Below are 15,220 nucleotides of genomic sequence, written 5' to 3'. Positions count from 1 at the left end.
ATATATGGGGAGGTACTAGCTCCAACTCGGTTTTACTGTGAATACTGCAGGAACTTCAAACCGGCATTAGGAAACAGACTGAGAAATCAGAGTAAAAGTTTCCACTGCAACGCGTTCCCTTGGTGCTAGATGAACGAACGTCTCACCACATGCTCTGTTCTGAGAGATGTGTGTGTGTGTCAAAGCCGTCCTTCACCTACCTTGCTGGGAACACAAAGTTTCTTTCCAGTTGCAAACCCCTCTGCATACATATATATGGGGAGGTACTAGCTCCAACTCGGTTTTACAGTGAAAACTGCAGGAACTTCAAACCGGCACTAGGAAACAGACTGAGAAAATAGAGTAAAAGTTTCCCCTGCAAACCGTTCCCTTGGTGCTAGATGAACGAACGTCTCTCCACATTCTCAGATCTGAGAGATAAGTGTGTGTGAAAGCCGTCCTTCACCTAGCTTGTTGGGAACACAAAGTTTCTTTTCAGTAGCAAACTCCAATCCATACATATATATGGGAAGGTACTAGCTCCAACTCGGTTTTACAGTGAAAACTGCAGGTACTTCAAAACGGCACTAGGAAACAGACTGAGAAAACAGAGTAAAAGTTTCTCCTGCAACCCTTCCCTTGGTGCTAGATGAACGAACGTCTCCCCACATGCTCAGTTCTGAGAGATAACTGTGTGTGAGAGCCGTCCTTCAGATAGCTTGTTGGGAACACAAATTTTCTTTTCAGTTGCAAACTCCACTCCATACATATATATGGGGAGGTACTAGCTCCAAAAATGCCTTGCATTGAAAACTGCAGGAGCTTCAACCCGGCACTAGGAAACAGACTGAGAATCCAGAGTACAAGTTTATCCTGCAACCCGTTCCCTTGGTGCTAGATGAACGAACGTCTCTCCACATGCTCAGTTCTGAGAGATAAGTGTGCATGGAAGCCGTCCTTCACCTAGCTTGTTGGGAACACAAAGTTTCTTTTCAGTTGCAAACTCCAATCCATACATATATATGGGGAGGTACTAGCTCCAACTCGGTTTTACTGTGAATACTGCAGGAACTTCAAACCGGCATTAGGAAACAGACTGAGAAACCAGAGTAAAATTTTCCCATGCAACCCGTTCCCTTGGTGCTAGATGAACGAACGTCTCTCCACATGTTCAGTTCTGAGAGATAACTGTTAGTGAAAGCCGTACTTCACCTAGCTTGTTGGGAACACAAAGTTTCTTTTCAGTTGCAAACCACACTCCATACATATATATGGGGAGGTACAAGCTCCAACTCGGTTTTACAGTGAAAACTGCAGGAACCTCAAACCGGCACTAGGAAACAGACTGAGAAACCAGAGTAAAAGTTTCTCCTGCAACCCGTTCCCTTGATGATAGATGAACGAACGTCTCTCCACATGCTCAGTTCTGAGAGATATGTGTGTGTGTCAAAGCCGTCCTTCACCTACCTTGCTGGGAACACAAAGTTTCTTTCCAGTTGCAGACCCCTCTGCATACATATATACGTGGAGGTACTAGCTGCAACTCGGTTTTACAGTGAAAACTGCAGGAACTTCAAACCGGCACTAGGAAACAGACTGAGAAAATAGAGTAAAAGATTCCCCTGCAAACCGTTCCCTTGGTGCTAGATGAACGAACGTCTCTCCACATGCTCAGTTCTGAGAGATAAGTGTGTGTGAAAGCCGCCCTTCACCTAGCTTGTTGGAAACACAAAGTTTTTTTCAGTTGCAAACACCAATCCATACATATATATGGGGAGGAACTAGCTCCAACTCGGTTTTACAGTGAAAACTGCAGGTACTTCAAAACGGCACTAGGAAACAGACTGAGAAAACAGAGTAAAAGTTTCTCCTGCAACCCTTCCCTTGGTGCTAGATGAACGAAAGTCTCTGCACATGCTCAGTTCTGAGAGATAAGTGTGTGTGAAAGCCGTCCTTCACCTAGCTTGTTGGGAACACAAAGTTTCTTATCAGTTGCATACTCCACCCCATACATATAAATAGGGAGGTTCAAGCTCCAACACTGCCTTGCATTGAAAACTGCAGGAGCTTCAAACCGGCACTAGGAAACAGACTGAGAAACCAGAGTAAAAGTTTATCCTGCAACCCGTTCCCTTGGTGCTAGATGAACGAACGTCTCTTCACATGCTCAGTTCTGATAGATAAGTGTGCATGGAAGCCGTCCTTCACCTAGCTTGTTGGGAACACAAAGTTTCTTTTCAGTTGCAAACTCCAATCCATACATATATATGGGGAGGTACTAGCTCCAACTCGGTTTTACTGTGAATACTGCAGGAACTTCAAACCGGCATTAGGAAACAGACTGAGAAATCAGAGTAAAAGTTTCCACTGCAACGCGTTCCCTTGGTGCTAGATGAACGAACGTCTCTCCACATGCTCTGTTCTGAGAGATGTGTGTGTGTGTCAAAGCCGTCCTTCACCTACCTTGCTGGGAACACAAAGTTTCTTTCCAGTTGCAAACCCCTCTGCATACATATATATGGGGAGGTACTAGCTCCAACTCGGTTTTACAGTGAAAACTGCAGGAACTTCAAACCGGCACTAGGAAACAGACTGAGAAAATAGAGTAAAAGTTTCCCCTGCAAACCGTTCCCTTGGTGCTAGATGAACGAACGTCTCTCCACATTCTCAGATCTGAGAGATAAGTGTGTGTGAAAGCCGTCCTTCACCTAGCTTGTTGGGAACACAAAGTTTCTTTTCAGTAGCAAACTCCAATCCATACATATATATGGGAAGGTACTAGCTCCAACTCGGTTTTACAGTGAAAACTGCAGGTACTTCAAAACGGCACTAGGAAACAGACTGAGAAAACAGAGTAAAAGTTTCTCCTGCAACCCTTCCCTTGGTGCTAGATGAACGAACGTCTCCCCACATGCTCAGTTCTGAGAGATAACTGTGTGTGAGAGCCGTCCTTCAGATAGCTTGTTGGGAACACAAATTTTCTTTTCAGTTGCAAACTCCACTCCATACATATATATGGGGAGGTACTAGCTCCAACTCGGCTTTACAGTGAAAACTGCAGGAACGTCAAACCGGCACTAGGAAACAGACTGAGAAACCACAGTAAAAGTTTCTCCTGCAACCCTTCCCTTGGTGCTAGATGAACGAACGTCTCTTCACATACTTAATTCTGAGAGATAAGTGTGTGTGAAAGCCGTCCTTCACCTAGCTTGTTGGGAACACAAAGTTTCTATTCAGTAGCTAACTCCACTCCATACAAATATATGGGGAAGTACTAGCAACAACTAACTTTTACAGTGAAAACTGCAAGAATTTCAAACCGGCACTAGGAAACAGACTTATAAACCAAAGAATTGTTTCTCCTGCAACCCGTTCCCTTGGTGCTAGATGAATGAACGTCGCTCCACATGCTCAGTTCTGAGAGATAATTGTGTGTGAAAGCCGTCCTTCACCTAGCTTGTTTTGAACACAAAGTTTCTTTTCATTTGCAAACTCCACTCCATACATATATATGGGGAAGTACAAGCTCCAACTCGGTTTTACAGTGAAAACTGCAGGAACTTCAAACCGGCACTTGGAAAAAGACTGAGAAACCAGAGTAAAAGTTACTCCTGCAACCCGTTCCCTTGGTGCTAGATGAACGAACGTCTCTCCACATGGTCAGTTCTGAGAGATAAGTGTGTGTGAAAGCCGTCCTTCACCTAGCTTGTTGGGAACACAAAATTTCTTTTCAGTTGCATACTCCAATCCATACATATATATGGGGAGGTACTAGCTCCAACAATGCCTTGCTTTGAAAACTGCAGGAGCTTCAACCCGGCACTAGGAAACAGACTGAGAATCCAGAGTACAAGTTTATCCTGCAACACGTTCCCTTGGTGCTAGATGAACGAACGACTCTCCACATGCTCAATTCTGATAGATAAGTGTGCATGGAAGCCGTCCTTCACCTAGCTTGTAGGGAACACAAAGTTTCTTTTCAGTTGCAAACTCCAATCCATACATATATATGGGGAGGTACTAGCTCCAACTCGGTTTTACTGTGAATACTGCAGGAACCTCAAACCGGCACTAGGAAACAGACTGAGAAACCAGAGTAAAAGTTTCTCCTGCAACCCGTTCCCTTGGTGCTAGATGAACGAACGTCTCTCCACTTGCTCAGTTCTGAGAGATATGTGTGTGTGGAAGCCGTTCTTCACCTAGCTTGTTGGGAACACAAAGTTTCTTTTCAGTTCAAACCAAACTCCATACATATATATGGGGAGGTACAAGCTCCAACTCGGTTTTACAGTGAAAACTGCAGGAAACTCAAACCGGCACTAGGAAACAGACTGAGAAAGCAGAGAAAAAGTTTCTCCTGCAAACCGTTCCCTTGATGATAGATGAACGAACGTCTCTCCACATGCTCAGTTCTGAGAGATATGTGTGTGTGTCAAAGCCGTCCTTCACCTACCTTGCTGGGAACACAAAGTTTCTTTCCAGTTGCAAACCCCTCTGCATACATATATATGTGGAGGTACTAGCAGCAACTCGGCTTTACAGTGAAAACTGCAGGAACTTCAAACCGGCACTAGGAAACAGACTGAGAAAATAGAGTAAAAGATTCCCCTGCAAACCGTTCCCTTGGTGCTAGATGAACGAACGTCCCTCCACATGCTCAGTTCTGAGAGATAAGTGTGTGTGAAAGCCATCCTTCACCTAGCTTGTTGGGAACACAAAGATTCTTTTCAGTTGCAAACTCCAGTCCATACATATATATGGGGAGGTACTAGCTCCAACTCGGTTTTACAGTGAAAACTGCAGGAATTTCAAACCGGCACTAGGAAACAGACTGAGAAAACAGAGTAAAAGTTTCTCCTGCAACCCGTTCCCTTGGTGCTAGACGTACGAACGTCTCTCCACATGCTCAGTTCTGAGAGATAAGTGTGTGTGAAAGCCGTCCTTCACCTAGCTTGTTGGGAACACAAAGTTTTTTTCATTTGCAAACTCCATTCCATACATATATAAGGGGAGGTACTAGCTCCAACTCTGTTTTACAGTAAAAACTGCAGGAAATTCAAACCGGCACTAGGAAACAGACTGAGAAACCAGAGTAAAAGTTTCTCCTGCAACCCGTTCCCTTGGTGCTAGATGAACGAACGTCTCTCCACTTGCTCAGTTCTGAGAGATATGTGTGTGTGGAAGCCGTTCTTCACCTAGCTTGTTGGGAACACAGAGTTTCATTTTAGTTGCCAACTCCACTCCATACATATATATGGGGAGGTACTAGCTCCGACTCGGTTTTACAGTGAAAACTGCAGGAACTTCAAACCGGCACTAGGAAACAGACTGAGAGACCAGAGAAAAGTTTCTCCTGCAACCCGTTCCCTTGGTGCTAGATGAACGAACGTCTCTCCACATGGTCAGTTCTGAGAGATAAGTGTGTGTGAAAGCCGTCCTTCACCTAGCTTGTTGGGAACACAAAGTTTCTTTTCAGTTGCATACTCCAATCCATACATATATATGGGGAGGTACTAGCTCCAACAATGCCTTGCAATGAAAACTGCAGGAGCTTCAACCCGGCACTAGGAAACAGACTGAGAATCCAGAGTACAAGTTTATCCTGCAACCTGTTCCCTTGGTGCTAGATGAACGAACGACTCTCCACATGCTCAGTTCTGATAGATAAGTGTGCATGGAAGCCGTCCTTCACCTAGCTTGTAGGGAACACAAAGTTTCTTTTCAGTTGCAAACTCCAATCCATACATATATATGGGGAGGTACTAGCTCCAACTCGGTTTTACTGTGAATACTGCAGGAACTTCAAACCGGCATTAGGAAACAGACTGAGAAACCAGAGTAAAAGTTTCCCCTGCAAACCGTTCCCTTGGTGCTAGATGAACGAACGTCTCTCCACATGTTCAGTTCTGAGAGATAATTGTTAGTGAAAGCCGTACTTCACCTAGCTTGTTGGGAACACAAAGTTTCTTTTCAGTTGCAAACCAAACTCCATACATATATATGGGGAGGTACAAGCTCCAACTCGGTTTTACAGTGAAAACTGAAGGAACCTCAAAACGGCACTAGGAAACAGACTGAGAAACCAGAGAAAAAGTTTCTCCTGCAAACCGTTCCCTTGATGATAGATGAACGAACGTCTCTCCACATGCTCAGTTCTGAGAGATATGTGTGTGTGTCAAAGCCGTCCTTCACCTACCTTGCTGGGAACACAAAGTTTCTTTCCAGTTGCAAACCCCTCTGCATACATATATATGTGGAGGTACTAGCTGCAACTCGGCTTTACAGTGAAAACTGCAGGAACTTCAAACCGGCACTAGGAAACAGACTGAGAAAATAGAGTAAAAGATTCCCCTGCAAACCGTTCCCTTGGTGCTAGATGAACGAACGTCCCTCCACATGCTCAGTTCTGAGATATAAGTGTGTGTGAAAGCCATCCTTCACCTAGCTTGTTGGGAACACAAAGATTCTTTTCAGTTGCAAACTCCAGTCCATACATATATATGGGGAGGTACTAGCTCCAACTCGGTTTTACAGTGAAAACTGCAGGAATTTCAAACCGGCACTAGGAAACAGACTGAGAAAACAGAGTAAAAGTTTCTCCTGCAACCCGTTCCCTTGGTTCTAGACGTACGAAAGTCTCTCCACATGCTCAGTTCTGAGAGATAAGTGTGTGTGAAAGCCGTCCTTCACCTAGCTTGTTGGGAACACAAAGTTTTTTTCATTTGCAAACTCCATTCCATACATATATAAGGGGAGGTACTAGCTCCAACTCTGTTTTACAGTAAAAACTGCAGGAAATTCAAACCGGCACTAGGAAACAGACTGAGAAACCAGAGTAAAAGTTTCTCCTGCAAACCGTTCCCTTGGTGCTAGATGAACGAACGTCTCTCCACTTGCTCAGTTCTGAGAGATATGTGTGTGTGGAAGCCGTTCTTCACCTAGCTTGTTGGGAACACAGAGTTTCATTTTAGTTGCCAACTCCACTCCATACATATATATGGGGAGGTACTAGCTCCGACTCGGTTTTACAGTGAAAACTGCAGGAACTTCAAACCGGCACTAGGAAACAGACTGAGAGACCAGAGAAAAGTTTCTCCTGCAACCCGTTCCCTTGGTGCTAGATGAACGAACGTCTCTCCACATGGTCAGTTCTGAGAGATAAGTGTGTGTGAATGCCGTCCTTCACCTAGCTTGTTGGGAACACAAAGTTTCTTTTCAGTTGCATACTCCAATCCATACATATATATGGGGAGGTACTAGCTCCAACAATGCCTTGCATTGAAAACTGCAGGAGCTTCAACCCGGCACTAGGAAACAGACTGAGAATCCAGAGTACAAGTTTATCCTGCAAACCGTTCCCTTGGTGCTAGATGAACGAACGACTCTCCACATGCTCAGTTCTGATAGATAAGTGTGCATGGAAGCCGTCCTTCACCTAGCTTGTAGGGAACACAAAGTTTCTTTTCAGTTGCAAACTCCAATCCATACATATATATGGGGAGGTACTAGCTCCAACTCGGTTTTACTGTGAATACTGCAGGAACTTCAAACCGGCATTAGGAAACAGACTGAGAAACCAGAATAAAAGTTTCCCCTGCAAACCGTTCCCTTGGTGCTAGATGAACGAACGTCTCTCCACATGTTCAGTTCTGAGAGATAATTGTTAGTGAAAGCCGTACTTCACCTAGCTTGTTGGGAACACAAAGTTTCTTTTCAGTTGCAAACCAAACTCCATACATATATATGGGGAGGTACAAGCTCCAACTCGGTTTTACAGTGAAAACTGCAGGAACCTCAAACCGGCACTAGGAAACAGACTGAGAAACCAGAGAAAAAGTTTCTCCTGCAAACCGTTACCTTGATGATAGATGAACGAACGTCTCTCCACATGCTCAGTTCTGAGAGATATGTGTGTGTGTCAAAGCCGTCCTTCACCTACCTTGCTGGGAACACAAAGTTTCTTTCCAGTTGCAAACCCCTCTGCATACATATATATGTGGAGGTACTAGCTGCAACTCGGCTTTACAGTGAAAACTGCAGGAACTTCAAACCGGCACTAGGAAACAGACTGAGAAAATAGAGTAAAAGATTCCCCTGCAAACCGTTCCCTTGGTGCTAGATGAACGAACGTCTCTCCACATGCTCAGTTCTGAGAAATAAGTGTGTGTGAAAGCCGCCCTTCACCTAGCTTGTTGGAAACACAAAGTTTTTTTCAGTTGCAAACTCCAATCCATACATATATATGGGGAGGAACTAGCTCCAACTCGGTTTTACAGTGAAAACTGCAGGAACTTCAAACCGGCACTAGGAAACAGACTGAGAAACCAGAGTAAAAGTTTCTCCTGCAACCCTTCCCTTGGTGCTAGATGAACGAACGTCTCTTCACATACTTTGTTCTGAGAGATAAGTGTGTGTGAAAGCCGTAATTCACCTAGCTTGTTGGGAACACAAAGTTTCTATTCAGTAGCAAACTCCACTCCATACATATATATGGGGAAGTACTAGCAACAACTAACTTTTACAGTGAAAACTGCAAGAATTTCAAACCGGCACTAGGAAACAGACTTATAATCCAGAGAAAAGTTTCTTCTGCAACCCGTTCCCTTGGTTCTAGATGAACGAACGTCTCTCCACATGATCTGCTCTGAGAGATATGTGTGTGTGTCAAAGCCGTCCTTCAGCTACCTTGCTGGGAACACAAAGTTTCTTTTCAGTTGAAAACCCCACTCCATACATATATATGGGGAGGTACTAGCTCCAACTCGGTTTTACAGTGAAAACTGCAGGAACTTCATACCGGCACTAGGAAACAGACTGAGAAACCAGAGAAAAGTTTCTCCTGCAACCCGTTCCCTTGGTGCTAGATGAACGAACGTCTCTCCACATGCTCAGTTCTGAGAGATAAGTGTGTGTGAAAGCCGTCCTTCACCTAGCTTGTTGGGAACACAAAGTTTTTTTTCAGTTGCATACTCCACTCCATACATATAAATGGGGAGGTTCAAGCTACAACACTGCCTTGCATTGAAAAATGCAGGAGCTTCAAACCGGCACTAGGAAACAGACTGAGAAACCAGAGTAAAAGTTTATCCTGCAACCCGTTCCCTTGGTGCTAGATGAACGAACGTCTCTCCACATGCTCAGTTCTTATAGGTAAGTGTGCATGTAAGCCGTCCTTCACCTAGCTTGTTGGGAACACAAAGTTTCTTTTCAGTTGCAAACTCCAATCCATACATATATATGGGGAGGTACTAGCTCCAACTCGGTTTTACTGTGAATACTGCAGGAAATTCAAACAGGCATTAGGAAACAGACTGAGAAACCAGAGTAAAAGTTTCCCCTGCAACCCGTTCCCTTGGTGCTAGATGAACGAACGTCTCTCCACATGCTCTGTTCTGAGAGATATGTGTGTGTGTCAAAGCCGTCCTTCACCTACCTTGCTGGGAACACAAAGTTCTTACCAGTTGCAAACCCCTCTGCATACATATATATGGGGAGGTACTAGCTCCAACTCGGTTTTACAGTGAAAACTGCAGGAACTTCAAACCGGCACTAGGAAACAGACTGAGAAAACAGAGTAAAAGTTTCTCCTGCAACCCTTCCCTTGGGGCTAGATGAACGAACGTCTCCCCACATGCTCAGTTCTGAGAGATAACTGTGTGTGAGAGCCGTCCTTCAGATAGCTTGTTGGGAACACAAATTTTCTTTTCAGTTGCAAACTCCACTCCATACATATATATGGGGAGGTACTAGCTCCAACTCGGTTTTACAGTGAAAACTGCAGGAACGTCAAACCGGCACTAGGAAACAGACTGAGAAACCACAGTAAAAGTTTCTCCTGCAACCCTTCCTTTGGTGCTAGATGAACGAACGTCTCTTCACATACTTCATTCTGAGAGATAAGTGTGTGTGAAAACCGTCCTTCACCTAGCTTGTTGGGAACACAAAGTTTCTATTCAGTAGCAAACTCCACTCCATACATATATATGGGGAAGTACTAGCAACAACTAAATTTACAGTGAAAACTGCAAGAATTTCAAACCGGCACTAGGAAACAGACTTATAAACCAAAGAATTGTTTCCCCTGCAACCCGTTCCCTTGGTGCTAGATGAATGAACGTCGCTCCACATGCTCAGTTCTGAGAGATAATTGTGTGTGAAAGCCGTCCTTCACCTAGCTTGTTTTGAACACAAAGTTTTTTTTCATTTGCAAACTCCACTCCATACATATATATGGGGAAGTACAAGCTCCAACTCGGTTTTACAGTGAAAACTGCAGGAACTTCAAACCGGCACTAGGAAACAGACAGAGAAACCAGAGTAAAAGTTTCCCCTGCAACGCGTCCCCTTGGTGCTAGATGAACGAACGTCCCTCCACATGCTCAGTTCTGAGAGATAAGTGTGTGTGAAAGCCATCCTTCACCTAGCTTGTTGGGAACACAAAGATTCTTTTCAGTTGCAAACTCCAGTCCATACATATATATGGGGAGGTACTAGCTCCAACTCGGTTTTACAGTGAAAATTGCAGGAATTTCAAACCGGCACTAGGAAACAGACTGAGAAACCAGAGTAAAAGTTTCTCCTGCAACCCGTTCCCTTGGTGCTAGACGTACGAACGTCTCTCCACTTGCTCAGTTCTGAGAGATAAGTGTGTGTGAAAGCCGTCCTTCACCTAGCTTGTTGGGAACACAAAGTTTTTTTCATTTGCAAACTCCATTCCATACATATATAAGGGGAGGTACTAGCTCCAAATCTGTTTTACAGTAAAAACTGCAGGAAATTCAAACCGGCACTAGGAAACAGACTGAGAAACCAGAGTAAAAGTTTATCCTGCAACCCGTTCCCTTGGTGCTAGATGAACGAACGTCTCTCCACATGCTCAGTTCTTATAGGTAAGTGTGCATGGAAGCCGTCCTTCACCTAGCTTGTTGGGAACACAAAGTTTCTTTTCAGTTGCAAACTCCAATCCATACATATATATGGGGAGGTACTAGCTCCAACTCGGTTTTACTGTGAATACTGCAGGAACTTCAAACCGGCATTAGGAAACAGACTGAGAAACCAGAGTAAAAGTTTCCCCTGCAACCCGTTCCCTTGGTGCTAGATGAACGAACGTCTCTCCACATGCTCTGTTCTGAGAGATATGTGTGTGTGTCAAAGCCGTCCTTCACCTACCTTGCTGGGAACACAAAGTTCTTACCAGTTGCAAACCCCTCTGCATACATATATATGGGGAGGTACTAGCTCCAACTCGGTTTTACAGTGAAAACTGCAGGAACTTCAAACCGGCACTAGGAAACAGACTGAGAAAATAGAGTAAAAGTTCCCCTGCAAACCGTTCCCTTGGTGCTAGATGAACGAACGTCTCTCCACATTCTCAGTTCTGAGAGATAAGTGTGTGTGAAAGCCGTCCTTCACCTAGCTTGTTGGGAACACAAAGTTTCTTTTCAGTAGCAAACTCCAATCCATACATATATATGGGAAGGTACTAGCTCCAACTCGGTTTTACAGTGAAAACTGCAGGTACTTCAAAACGGCACTAGGAAACAGACTGAGAAAACAGAGTAAAAGTTTCTCCTGCAACCCTTCCCTTGGGGCTAGATGAACGAACGTCTCCCCACATGCTCAGTTCTGAGAGATAACTGTGTGTGAGAGCCGTCCTTCAGATAGCTTGTTGGGAACACAAATTTTCTTTTCAGTTGCAAACTCCACTCCATACATATATATGGGGAGGTACTAGCTCCAACTCGGTTTTACAGTGAAAACTGCAGGAACGTCAAACCGGCACTAGGAAACAGACTGAGAAACCACAGTAAAAGTTTCTCCTGCAACCCTTCCCTTGGTGCTAGATGAACGAACGTCTCTTCACATACTTCATTCTGAGAGATAAGTGTGTGTGAAAACCGTCCTTCACCTAGCTTGTTGGGAACACAAAGTTTCTATTCAGTAGCAAACTCCACTCCATACATATATATGGGGAAGTACTAGCAACAACTAAATTTACAGTGAAAACTGCAAGAATTTCAAACCGGCACTAGGAAACAGACTTATAAACCAAAGAATTGTTTCCCCTGCAACCCGTTCCCTTGGTGCTAGATGAATGAACGTCGCTCCACATGCTCAGTTCTGAGAGATAATTGTGTGTGAAAGCCGTCCTTCACCTAGCTTGTTTTGAACACAAAGTTTTTTTTCATTTGCAAACTCCACTCCATACATATATATGGGGAAGTACAAGCTCCAACTCGGTTTTACAGTGAAAACTGCAGGAACTTCAAACCGGCACTAGGAAACAGACAGAGAAACCAGAGTAAAAGTTTCCCCTGCAACGCGTCCCCTTGGTGCTAGATGAACGAACGTCCCTCCACATGCTCAGTTCTGAGAGATAAGTGTGTGTGAAAGCCATCCTTCACCTAGCTTGTTGGGAACACAAAGATTCTTTTCAGTTGCAAACTCCAGTCCATACATATATATGGGGAGGTACTAGCTCCAACTCGGTTTTACAGTGAAAATTGCAGGAATTTCAAACCGGCACTAGGAAACAGACTGAGAAACCAGAGTAAAAGTTTCTCCTGCAACCCGTTCCCTTGGTGCTAGACGTACGAACGTCTCTCCACTTGCTCAGTTCTGAGAGATAAGTGTGTGTGAAAGCCGTCCTTCACCTAGCTTGTTGGGAACACAAAGTTTTTTTCATTTGCAAACTCCATTCCATACATATATAAGGGGAGGTACTAGCTCCAAATCTGTTTTACAGTAAAAACTGCAGGAAATTCAAACCGGCACTAGGAAACAGACTGAGAAACCAGAGTAAAAGTTTCTCCTGCAACCCGTTCCCTTGGTGCTAGATGAACGAACGTCTCTCCACTTGCTCAGTTCTGAGAGATATGTGTGTGTGGAAGCCGTTCTTCACCTAGCTTGTTGGGAACACAGAGTTTCATTTTAGTTGTCAACTCCACTCCATACATATATATGGGGAGGTACTAGCTCCGACTCGGTTTTACAGTGAAAACTGCAGGAACTTCAAACCGGCACTAGGAAACAGACTGAGAGACCAGAGAAAAGTTTCTCCTGCAACCCGTTCCCTTGGTGCTAGATGAACGAACGTCTCTCCACATGGTCAGTTCTGAGAGATAAGTGTGTGTGAATGCCGTCCTTCACCTAGCTTGTTGGGAACACAAAGTTTCTTTTCAGTTGCATACTCCAATCCATACATATATATGGGGAGGTACTAGCTCCAACAATGCCTTGCATTGAAAACTGCAGGAGCTTCAACCCGGCACTAGGAAACAGACTGAGAATCCAGAGTACAAGTTTATCCTGCAACCCGTTCCCTTGGTGCTAGATGAACGAACGACTCTCCACATGCTCAGTTCTGATAGATAAGTGTGCATGGAAGCCGTCCTTCACCTAGCTTGTAGGGAACACAAAGTTTCTTTTCAGTTGCAAACTCCAATCCATACATATATATGGGGAGGTACTAGCTCCAACTCGGTTTTACTGTGAATACTGCAGGAACTTCAAACCGGCATTAGGAAACAGACTGAGAAACCAGAGTAAAAGTTTCCCCTGCAAACCGTTCCCTTGGTGCTAGATGAACGAACGTCTCTCCACATGTTCAGTTCTGAGAGATAATTGTTAGTGAAAGCCGTACTTCACCTAGCTTGTTGGGAACACAAAGTTTCTTTTCAGTTGCAAACCAAACTCCATACATATATATGGGGAGGTACAAGCTCCAACTCGGTTTTACAGTGAAAACTGCAGGAACCTCAAACCGGCACTAGGAAACAGACTGAGAAACCAGAGAAAAAGTTTCTCCTGCAAACCGTTCCCTTGATGATAGATGAACGAACGTCTCTCCACATGCTCAGTTCTGAGAGATATGTGTGTGTGTCAAAGCCGTCCTTCACCTACCTTGCTGGGAACACAAAGTTTCTTTCCAGTTGCAAACCCCTCTGCATACATATATATGTGGAGGTACTAGCTGCAACTCGGCTTTACAGTGAAAACTGCAGGAACTTCAAACCGGCACTAGGAAACAGACTGAGAAAATAGAGTAAAAGATTCCCCTGCAAACCGTTCCCTTGGTGCTAGATGAACGAACGTCTCTCCACATGCTCAGGTCTGAGAAATAAGTGTGTGTGAAAGCCGCCCTTCACCTAGCTTGTTGGAAACACAAAGTTTTTTTCAGTTGCAAACTCCAATCCATACATATATATGGGGAGGAACTAGCTCCAACTCGGTTTTACAGTGAAAACTGCAGGAACTTCAAACCGGCACTAGGAAACAGACTGAGAAACCAGAGTAAAAGTTTCTCCTGCAACCCTTCCCTTGGTGCTAGATGAACGAACGTCTCTTCACATACTTTGTTCTGAGAGATAATTGTGTGTGAAAGCCGTACTTCACCTAGCTTGTTGGGAACACAAAGTTTCTATTCAGTAGCAAACTCCACTCCATACATATATATGGGGAAGTACTAGCAACAACTAACTTTTACAGTGAAAACTGCAAGAATTTCAAACCGGCACTAGGAAACAGACTTATAATCCAGAGAAAAGTTTCTCCTGCAACCCGTTCCCTTGGTTCTAGATGAACGAACGTCTCTCCACATGCTCTGTTCTGAGAGATATGTGTGTGTGTCAAAGCCGTCCTTCAACTACCTTGCTGGGAACACAAAGTTTCTTTTCAGTTGAAAACCCCACTCCATACATATATATGGGGATGTACTAGCTCCAACTCGGTTTTACAGTGAAAACTGCAGGAACTTCATACCGGCACTAGGAAACAGACTGAGAAACCAGAGTAAAAGTTTATCCTGCAACCCGTTCCCTTGGTGCTAGATGAACGAACGTCTCTCCACTTGCTCAGTTCTGAGAGATATGTGTGTGTGGAAGCCGTTCTTCACCTAGCTTGTTGGGAACACAGAGTTTCATTTTAGTTGCCAACTCCACTCCATACATATATATGGGGAGGTACTAGCTCCGACTCGGTTTTACAGTGAAAACTGCAGGAACTTCAAACCGGCACTAGGAAACAGACTGAGAGACCAGAGAATAGTTTCTCCTGCAACCCGTTCCCTTGGTGCTAGATGAACGAACGTCTCTCCACATGGTCAGTTCTGAGAGATAAGTGTGTGTGAATGCCGTACTTCACCTAGCTTGTTGGGAACACAAAGTTTCTTTTCAGTTGCATACTCCAATCCATACATATATATGGGGAGGTACTAGCTCCAACAATGCCTTGCATTGAA

Source organism: Camelus bactrianus, chromosome 23, assembly GCF_048773025.1.
Source record: "Camelus bactrianus isolate YW-2024 breed Bactrian camel chromosome 23, ASM4877302v1, whole genome shotgun sequence".
Taxonomy (NCBI): domain Eukaryota; kingdom Metazoa; phylum Chordata; class Mammalia; order Artiodactyla; family Camelidae; genus Camelus; species Camelus bactrianus.
The sequence above is the reverse complement of the archived record's forward strand: the minus strand, read 5'-3'. Positions refer to the sequence as shown.